The sequence below is a fragment of the Petaurus breviceps genome, unplaced genomic scaffold (genome assembly GCF_028583685.1).
Source record: "Petaurus breviceps papuanus isolate PSGF00001 unplaced genomic scaffold, PetGlider_PUasm1.0 186, whole genome shotgun sequence".
Lineage (NCBI taxonomy): Eukaryota > Metazoa > Chordata > Mammalia > Diprotodontia > Petauridae > Petaurus > Petaurus breviceps.
In genome coordinates this window covers 59,022,764-59,033,401 of record NW_027185798.1, presented here as the reverse complement: position 1 = coordinate 59,033,401, position 10,638 = coordinate 59,022,764, and positions in this window count along the sequence as shown.

Here is a 10,638-nt window from a genome sequence, read left to right as displayed (position 1 = left end):
AGTGACCAAAGACATGTTCCAGATATCTTCCCATAATTCTTTGCCCCAGACTTGTTTGCCATGAATTTCCCAATTTTCATTTTTCCACATGGGCATCCATGTAGCTAACCCATTAGCTACTGCCCATGAATCAGTGAATATATGACACTGTCCTCCTTGTTCTATTTTGATGGCTTGATATACTGCCATAAGTTCAGCATATCGGCTACTTGCACCTATCCCAGTACTTTTCAAAGTCCTTCTAGTGCATGGGTTATAGGCCACTGCTTTCCAGTGTCTTTTTTGGCCCAAATATTTTGCTGTCCCATTGGTAAACCATGCATGTCTCTTTTGTTCCTCAGTTAATACATCATATCTCATTCCATTTTACAGTGGATTGTACCAATGTAATGTAATGCCAAGCAAAGGCAACTTCCCAGGTTCAAAATACCAGCATAGGTGCTCTCTATTTTATTCAGTGACAAACCAAGAACAGAGAAGATCAAAACATGACATCATTCAAAATACAGCATTTACTAAGTGTGATTAAATAATCTCCAAGTACTACCCCACCCCAGGACCTTCCAATCATTCAATCAGTTACAAAGTCTCTGTTCTAAATACTACTCCACCCCTAGGCTATACCTTAATTGAGTCCACCACAAAACCCCTCTTCTCAAATGGAGATTAGTTTCCAAACATAAGGTAAAGTACCTTCATTTGTCAATCACAGAGCACAATAAGGTCAAAAGTTCCCCACCCCTGGATCACAATTGAATCTACCCCAGAGTTACATCAAGAATGAACACAGCACCTAATACCCAAATGGAGGTCTTTTCTTCATCTTGACACTTGAGGCAAGTTCTCAGCAATCTTAGTTCCTGGGGAGACAAGGCTTAGCAAGGCCATAAGATACATTGCCAGTCCCTTCATGAATTCATCCTCTGTCTGTAGAACAGTCCTAGAACCCCTGAACACATCAGCAAAACCCTCTCCCAGGATTTCTGTAAACATACAACCAGAAAATCCTTCTTCAGGGCTTCTGAACCAACAGAAAGGCTCCCAGACCCCTGCAACAACAGCACTGTCCTTCACCAGTGGACAGTATTCATTCTGTCTGCAGGACAGTCTCCAGACCCCTGCAACAACAGCACTGTCCCTCACCAGTGGACAGTATCCACTCTCTGTCTGCAGGACAGTCTCAGGGCTTCTTAGCGAACAGCCAGGTTCCAGGACTTCTTCAACAAAAGGACTGTCTTTCACCAGTGGACAAATCTGGCAAAACAACATCAAAACAGACAGACAAAGTACCAGCAAAACAGCCATGTCTCCTCAGTCCTTGGCAGCTCAGGGGGCAGGTCTCAAAAGTCCAGGGCAATTCAAAGCGGCCACCAGCAATTCTCTTAGTCTCTCTCTCTCTCTCCACGAGGTGCTGCTTCCAAAAAGATCTTCCCCCTCTCTCTTATCTCTCCAAATCTACATCACCAGCTCCTCCCAGTTCAGGACTTTCTTTTCACATCAACAAGCCCATCCCACAGGTGGGATTAACAAACTCTGGGCTTTAACACAATCAATTTGAAAACCAAGCCAATACAGGGGAATCTTTAATTGCCATTACTATCACAACCAACTGTTGCTTTGGCTCAGGGGGTGTGTCATTCCTCTCAATTTCTATGTTTGCTATAGATTCATGCAGAGCAGAGACTCCGCTTTTGCCTGTTTTCGCTCTATTTTGAATATACCACTTCCATTTGATTATACTAGCCTCTTGGGCATGTCCAATTCTGTGAGAAGCTGGGGTACTCATTATCCAGGTCATAATTGGGATTCCAGGTCTTAATATCACTTCATGGCCCACAGTCAGTTGTTCAGTCTCCACCAAAGCCCAATATGCAGCTAACAACTGCTTTTCAAAAGGTGTATACTGGACTCCAGATGAAGGGAGTTTCCTACACCAAAATCCCAAAGGTACATTTCGGCTTTGTTGTTTTTGCCATAAGCTCCAGTTTGCATAATCATCTTGTACAGTCACTTGCAATTCCACTGGACCATTTTGCATGGGCCACAAATCTAGGGCCAATTGTATGGCAGCCTTGGCTTCTTCAAAAGCTTTACTCTGGTCAAGTCCCCAATCGAATTCATATTTCTTCCGTGTGACTCTATATAAAGGTTTTAAAATCTGTCCCAAATGTGGAATGTGGTGCCTCCAGTATCCAAACAATCCTATGAACTTTTGGGCCTCCTTCTTATTGGTAGGGGTAGGAAAATCCTGAATCTTTTGTTGGGCTTGAGGAAGAATCTTCCTTAGCCCCTTGTTCCATTGTATACCCAAAAATTTCACATTTTGAGCTGGTCCTTGAACCTTTGCAAGGTTAATTTCCCACCCTTTACTTTTCATATGCTCAATTAGAAGGGTCAAACTCCTTTCCACTTCTTTCACATCTTTTCCCTGTATCATGATATCATCAATGTAGTGGGTAAGCTGTACACCAGGTAGCTTTAATTCATCCAGCTGTTCAGCCACAATCCTGTGACAAATAGTGGGGCTATGTATGTACCCTTGTGGCAAGCGGGTGAAAGTATATTGTCTACCCTGCCAAGTGAAAGCGAAGTGGTCCCATTGTTTAGGGTCTATTGGGATGGTGAAGAAGGCATTTGCCAAGTCAATAACTGCAAACCAAGTCCCATCATATTTCTGGATCCTTTCTATTAAGGTGATGGTATCTGGAACAGCAGCATACAAAGAAGGAGTCACCTTATTCAACTGTCTATAATCCACAGTCATTCTCCATGTCCCATCTGATTTTCTTACTGGCCAGACAGGATTATTCCATCTTGTGGTTGTAGGGACTAACACTCCTGCTTCAACATATCCCTTTATAGTAGTGGTAATTTCATCTTGCCCACCTGGCACACGATACTGTTTTAAAGTAATTACTTCAGAAGGTTCAGGTAAAGTGATTGGGTCCATTTTTAATTTTCCCACTAAAACTGTATCAATTCCTATCTTCCTCACAGCAAATTGGTATCTCCCTTCAGGTAAATTCAGAGTCATGCCTCTCAATACATCTATTCCAATGATGTATTCAGGAATGGGTACAACAACCACAGTATATTCCTTCTTAGGTAACTGCCCAATTTTCATTGTTATTTTAACCTGTCTGGCTGATATTTCAGCGCCTCCTAGACCTGTGATGGTAATAGGAGTTCCATGTTTAAACTTATCAGGGTTTCCATAGATAAGTGTGGCCTCAGCCCCAGTATCAAGCAGTGCCCTAGTCACAGTAGTTGATCCATTCTTCCAATATATTGTTAAACCAATATGGGGTCTGCAATCTGTTCTGCATATTTCTTTTTTCTGGGCTGGGGCTTGGCCTATCTCCTATTCCCCCTGAAGGTGGGGCAAACTTGGATACAAAGATTCAGATTCAGAAATACCTGCGGGGGTGGTTCCTGCTTCCCTGTTCATTCTAATGCTAAGTACCTTTTCTTGGTACAGCTTATGCAGCTCTTCAGTTGGAATACCATCTATTCTTCTGAAGTCCACCCCTGCTCTTAATAGAGCAGTAAACAGTTCCCTTCTTGTTGGTCTATTTTGTCTCTGAATCCTCTGGCTGTTTACTCTTCTCTCTCGAGGCAATTTGTCTTTTTCCCATTCCCCTAAATCGCTTAATTGTGAAACCTTATCCAGCACCTCTGAAAGAGGGTGCCCTATTTCTCCAATTAACAGAGTCAGAATTAGGTGCTTATATGCAGGAGGAGCCGTCTTCGCTATGATATTTCTATGAGGAACTCATAGGGGGGTATCATAAGCTGCATGCACATTCGTTCTGCTAGTTTTTTTGCTTCCTTTTAGCTACATGAACAGTAGCTTGCTCCTGGACCACATGAGTCCCTCCAGTTTGCTCTTCTGAGTGCTGTGACACAGAAGAATCCTCAGGCAAACCAGCTGACTCCCTAGCCATCCGAGCTCTTTCCTTCAGCAGCTTATCCCTACTTTTACACATAAGGTGATAACTTGTTAGCAGCACCCAGCCTCTCCTGCACACTCTTGCCAGTTCTTTGCCTGGTTCTATGGGTATTGCTTTCAAACATCTTTCCAAATCTCCAGGTTCTCCCTCTTTTAGCCTTGGTTCCCAGTTTTCACAGGGCCCTGTGCTTTTAGCCCATTCTCTGGCTAGAGAGGAATAAGGCAAATCCTCCCATCCTGGAATAGCCATTTCTCCCTCTAAAGCCCCACTGCTTCCAAATAGAGGCCTGACAGTTTGTGATCCCATCCTCGTCGCCAAATGTATCAGCAATGCCATATTCACAATGGCTATGGAGATTACAGATATGCTGATATAATTATCCACCACAAAATACATCATGCTTGCCATATGGGGGAATAAACTAGAAAATTTATTAAGATACCAAAAGACTAAGTCCCAAAACCAGAAAGTGAAAGCCATCAGAGTAGTTATGACATTGGCACAGGTAGATAAAGTAGAAAGCACCCACATTTTCAAGCCTTTAAAACAGAACAGGCTACCTCAGGCAAAGGTCCTCCTTTCCCCACTCACAGCAACCACCCAGTGTCCGGGAAGTGCGCTCCCAGCAGCTCCGGCCCCTGGCAGTCCTCAGCAGGAGTCCTTAGCAGAAATTCTGGCTAACTCAAAAAGGGCTTCACGCTGCCACTGCCTCTGCTGCTGCTGCCGCCGTTGCTACCACCACCAGCCACTGCCAGCCACCGCAGGAACTCTAGTTTGGCTTCCGCTTCCTCTTGCTCCGCCCCTCCCTGCTACGTCAGCAAGTCCAATGGGGCATGGAAGATCTTTAAATCCCATAACCCTTACAGTTCCCATCACTTGGACACACCTGCTGTTTCTATGGGAACTAAGAGTTCAGGGACATACCTGTTGTTCCAGTGAGCAGTGAAGCATATATGAAGAAGTTAGGACATTTGGGGGAGGGGGAGGGTGCATCTGGGTACAGTGGACCTGCTGTTCAGTGGGGCCAGGCCTAAAATGAAGTTAGAATATTAGGGCTAAGGGTAGCTTTGTTAGGATTCCATCAGAGATGAAGGCCCTTGTATTACCATAGATATATTCCTTTCTCTGGGCTACAGTGGTATGTGAATGTGGGGAGAGGGGAATTTTTCTGACCCACAAGACTTGAGCCTCCCCAGCTATGTCTCCAGGCCTTTGACCCAGGGTGGAATAACGGTTCCTTATTGTCACTGTGGGTGGGGGGGTCAGCACCTCAGAAGAGGTTGGCTCAGTTTTCACTACTCCCTGGCCAGACAGTTATTGCTGGGGCCTCAAGCATCACTTCTGGGCAGAGGCTTATCCTACATCATACTTAGTTTAGAGATTGTAGGAATCCAGAACCCTTCTCTGTCTCCCATGGAGTAGGCCCAGAGGCTGGCTCAGCATTGGGGAGGTGTCTATCTCCAGAAGGGCACCTTTATGGGGGGGAGGAGACGAAGTCAGGGATAAGGGTGAACCAGCAATGATTCCTTGGGGGACAGGCCTTGATGCTGCCTCAGTAGCAGCCTGTGCAGGCCACATTTACACAGAGTTTTAAGTCATCTTGGGTGATGGTAAATGGGGCTCTGAAGATCCTGGCAGCTTAGCAATTCTCACAGACAGATTGAAGGTTGGAGGACAGTACTAGGTTGCTACACAGAATGAATGAATTCTTTTGAGTCTTCATTTGGGGACTGAAGCCCCTTGTCTGTTCCAAGAGCTCTCTCAGCCTCTCCACAGACTTCAGCCTCACCTGGAAGCCCTTATACCCTTTGCAAGCTTTCTGCTGCTGCCCAAGATCCTTCCTTGTCATAGAAGGCTCTCTTCCCATCCTCTCCCTCATGCTCACAGGACATGCTTCCTTACCATTCAATCCAATTAGGCATGAATATCCTGAGCAACCTGGGAAGCCACTTCTAGTACTTGCTGCAGGTGGTCCTCATGCAGGTAGGCATCCATCTCTAGCAGAGAAAACTGACTGGAGGCAGGTAGCAGGGTCAGAATCAGCAGTTCTGAGGTGCTGGCACTCTACTGACAGCGATTATGAGGAATCTTCATTCTCCCACATGACTCAGGTCAGCCAGGGGCTTTGCCATACATGAAGCTGGCTGAACAGGCACACACAAGTCCTCAATGGAATCTCTGCATCCAACATGGATAATGGAGCAGCTTTCATTCCCCAGTGCTGAATGTGGCCATGCTACACTGACAATTCACCATTGTTGAGTCCATATTTAATGGAGTCCTGAGACCAAGGCCAGCACCTTATTGTCTCCTTGTTCTATGTAAGCTGGACAATCAGCCTGCCCTGCAATGCCTATCTGCTCCTGTATAACACGTGACTCCCCACACCATCATCATGTTTTACCCCATGCATCCCCTCCCCCTTCTTTCCAGCTCCCTTTTGCTTATTGTGTTCCCCTCATATATAAGCTTCTTGAGGGCAAGGAATGTCTTTCTTTTTCTTGATTGTTTCCCCAGTGCTTACTTAGCACAGTGCCTGGTATACAAGATGGCATTTAATCAATATTGATCATATCATATCATATTATACCATTTAGTCATTGAGCATCTATTAACTACCTACTCTATACCAGGCACATAATAAGCTTGGGAGAGATCTTTTTTGTTTTTTTTTTTCCCTTTTAGAGGGCAATTGGGGTTAAGTAACTTGCCCAAGGTTACATGGCTAGTGTTGTGTGTGTGTGTGTGTGTGTGTGTGTGTGTGTGTGTGTGCTATACTAGATACTAGGGCTAAGTATCTGAGGTCGGAACCAAACTCAGGTCCTCCTGACTTTGGGGCTGGTGCTTTTCTCGATGTGCCACCTAGCTGGCCCTGGGGATATCTTTTTAAAAAGGCTAAAGATAGTCTCTGCCCTTGAGGAGCTCAAAATATAGTGGAGGAGACAACATGTGTACAACTATGTACGAATAAGCCATATAGAAGATAAATAGGAAATAATCAACAGGGAGAGGGCACTAGAATTAAGAGAGATTAGGAAAGGCTTCCTGTAGAAGATGGGGTTTAAGCTGGGACTTGAAGGAAACAAGGGAAGCCAAAGATGAGGAGAGCTTTTTTTTGGGGGGGAGGGGTAGTCAGAGGAAAAGCCCAGAGCTGAGGGATGCAGGGTCTTGTTTATAGAATAGCAAGGAGACCAGTGTCACTGGATGGAAGAGTACAGGAGGGAGGAGGATAGAAGGTATGTAAGAAGATTGGAATGGTAGGAGAAGGGCAAGCTAAGAAGGGCTTTAAACACCAGAGGATTTTGACCCTGGAGGTGATAGGGAGCCACTGGAGTTTATTAAGTTGGGGGAGGGGAGGGAGGAAAATGTGACATTCCTAAAGTATGGTCAGACATATGCCTCAGGAAAATCACTTTGGTGGCTAAATGGAGGATGGATTGGAGTGGGGAGAGACTTGAGGCAAGCAGATCTACCAGCAGGCTTTGCAATAGTACAGGATTGAGGAGATAAGAGCATGTACCAGGATGGCAACTGTAACAGAAGAGAGAAGGGGACATATTCAAAAGATGTTCAAAGGTGAAATCAACAGACTTTGGCAACATATTGAATATGGGACACAAGAGATAGTGCAGAGTCAAGGAGGATGCCTAATTGGTGACCCCGAGGAACTGGAAGGATGGCATTGTCCTCCACAGTAACAGAAAGAAGGGGGAATGATTTGCCAGGGGAAAAGTAATGAGTTCTCTTTGGATGCATTGAGTTTAAGATATCTCCTGGATATCCAGTTGAAGATGTTTGACAGGCAATTAGAGAGGCTAAACTGGAGGTTGGCAAAGAAACTAGGGCTAGATGAGTAGGTTAGAGAATCATCAGCATAGAAATGATAACTGAATCTATAGGAGCTGATGAGATGGACCAAGTGAAATAGTATAGAGGGAGAACAGGGCTCAGAAGAAAGCCCAGTTCAATCACAAAGTACAAAGGTCAAAGTACTCCACCCCTGGCTAGTACATTCATTTAGTCAATCACAAGGTCTCTCTACTCAATTGGAGATTAGTTTCCATCATAAACAAAGTACATTCATACATAAAGGCCAGCCACCTCTAGGTCACAACTAGGTTACAAAATGATCACAGCATTCAATACCCAAGGAGAGGTCTTTTCTTCATCTTGACTCAAATTCTCAGAAGTTTCTTTTAAGAAAAAGCTTAACAAAGACACATTGCTGGCATCTTTTTCTATTCCCCTTCTATTCCCCTTCAACCTAGGCCCAACAAGGTATGAGGCCTCTATCAACAAACAATCTGACAAAGTAACATCAAAACAGAGAGACAAAATACTGGCACCACAGTCATGCCTCTTCAGTTCTCACAGCTCCAGGTGGCAGTTCTCAGAAGTCCTGGGCCCTCAGCAGTCTGGAGTCTGGGCATTGCCCTCTCCCTCTCCCTCAATGGCACCAGCTCCTCCCCTTCAGTCCCCTCTCTTCACATCAACATGTCCATCCCACTTGTGGGATTCACTAGCTCTGGGTCTTAACCCCAAAACCACGCCAATACAAGGGGATATTTAAATTCCATTACCATTTCACATAGCAAGCCAGCAGTGAGGTCCCACCTCTACTAGGTCTGTATCCCAAAGACATCCAAAAAAAAGAGAAAAGGACCTATTTGTACAAATATATTTACAGCAGCTCTTTTTTTGTGGTGGGTAAGAATTGGAAAGCAAAAGGATGCCCATTAATTGGAGAATGGCTAAAAATTGTAATGGAATATTATTGTGCTATAAGAAATGACAAACAGGATGATTTTAATTTTTTTGAGGGGGGGAGAACAGGATGATTTTAGAAAAACCTGGAAAGTCTTACATTAATTTATGCTTAGAAGAAGTGAAAAGAATCAGACTGTTGCATACAGTAATAGCAATATTGTTCAATGAAGAATTGTGAATGACATCTATTCTCAGCAATGCAATGGTCCAACTTTTCTTGATGAAAAGGCTAGACTTGCATGGAAAATAGGAGCAAAGAGAAACATGAAAAGAAACATGAGTAAATAATCATAGACTAAACAAGGGTAAAGTATTTATATTCTAATATGGTAAGATGATACATGTGTCCCCTCTGAACTTGATTATCATCTGGGGTCATAATAAGAGTCTCATTACATAAAATGCCTGGAAATCATTGTTATATCTTAAAAGAAGAATGGAAAGGGAGGGGAAGAGGAATATACTGGGGGAGAAAGGGAGAGGAAGATTAGGGGAAATAATCTCACAAAATCAGAATGGGTAATTAAAAATCTGCACAATCAAGGAGGAAGGGGTGGGAAGTGGAGGTGACATTTGAATCTCACTGTCATCCAAACCTGTCAAAGGAGGGGAAAATACACACACAGTTAGGCTGAGAATTGTATTTCACTCAGTAGGGAAATAGAAGGGAATAGGAGGGAAAGGGGTGAAGAGGAGAGAATAAAAGGGAAACAGATTAAGAAGGGGATTAATCCTATGCAAAACAAATCCTGTCATACTAAAATAATTATAGTACCTCTATTTGCACTGGCAAAGAATTGAAAACTGAGGAAGTGCCCATCGATTGAGAAATAGGTGGACACATTATAACATATAAATGTGATTGGATACTATTGTGTTATAAGAAATAGTGAAGGGGATGGCTTCAGAGAAACCTGGAATGACTTGTATGAATTGATGCAAAGTGAAGTGAGCAAGACAAGGAGAACAAATTATACAATGAATACCATATTGTAAAGACAAGCACCTTTGAAAGACTTGGCAATTCTGATCATTGCTAGGACAAGCCATGATTTTAGAGGATCAATGATGAAGCATGCCACCCACATGTTATAGAAAAAGTGAAAGACTCGGAGTGAAGGAGACATTTAATCATTTTGGACATGGCCCATGTAGAAATTTGTTTTATTTTACTTCATTATACATGTTTGTAATAAGACTTTTCTTTTTCTTTTTCTTTCTTTCCCAAATGTAAAGTGATGGGCAGGAGGGAGAGAAGAAAGAATTTTGCTGATTGAAAGAAAATTAATAAGAAGAGAAAGAGCAATGGTGTCAATAACCAATCAGTAAGTGAAAATCAGTCCACAGACTATCTTTGGCACACATGTAGTAAAGTTAATGATTTTCAGTATACGTTGTACAAGTATATGTACCCCTCAGCTACAATTAATATAACTAATAAGATGCTCTTCACCTTGATATTTTTATCAGGAAAGAATACCTTTTTATATAGAATAAAGTAAAAGTCTAAACTGGGTGTCAATGATTCACATATATATGTATGTATATATAGAATCAATCAAACAATAAAGGTACAAACTAGGTAGAATTGAATGAAAGCAGATGATATCACACAGGAAATGTCTTATGGGTGGTGGCTGAAGTAAAGTAGCTATGCCCTATGGGACTTTGATAAAATAGCCAGCCAATTCAAAATATGGTTTTGTAATAGCCAGCTTGCTTTGTGATTGGGCCCTCCAGCCATGCCCCTGAAAAGGAATCACTTGGTGGGGGGAGAGGGGATTGACAAGGAAGTGGGTCTCTGTCCTCTACCCAGCTTGACCAGATAATGGTCTTGTGAACTTTGAAAGGTTGGAAAATTTAGAATTCCCATTGGAGTTTGTGGCAATATCTCCAGAAGAGCAATGGTGACAACATCTAT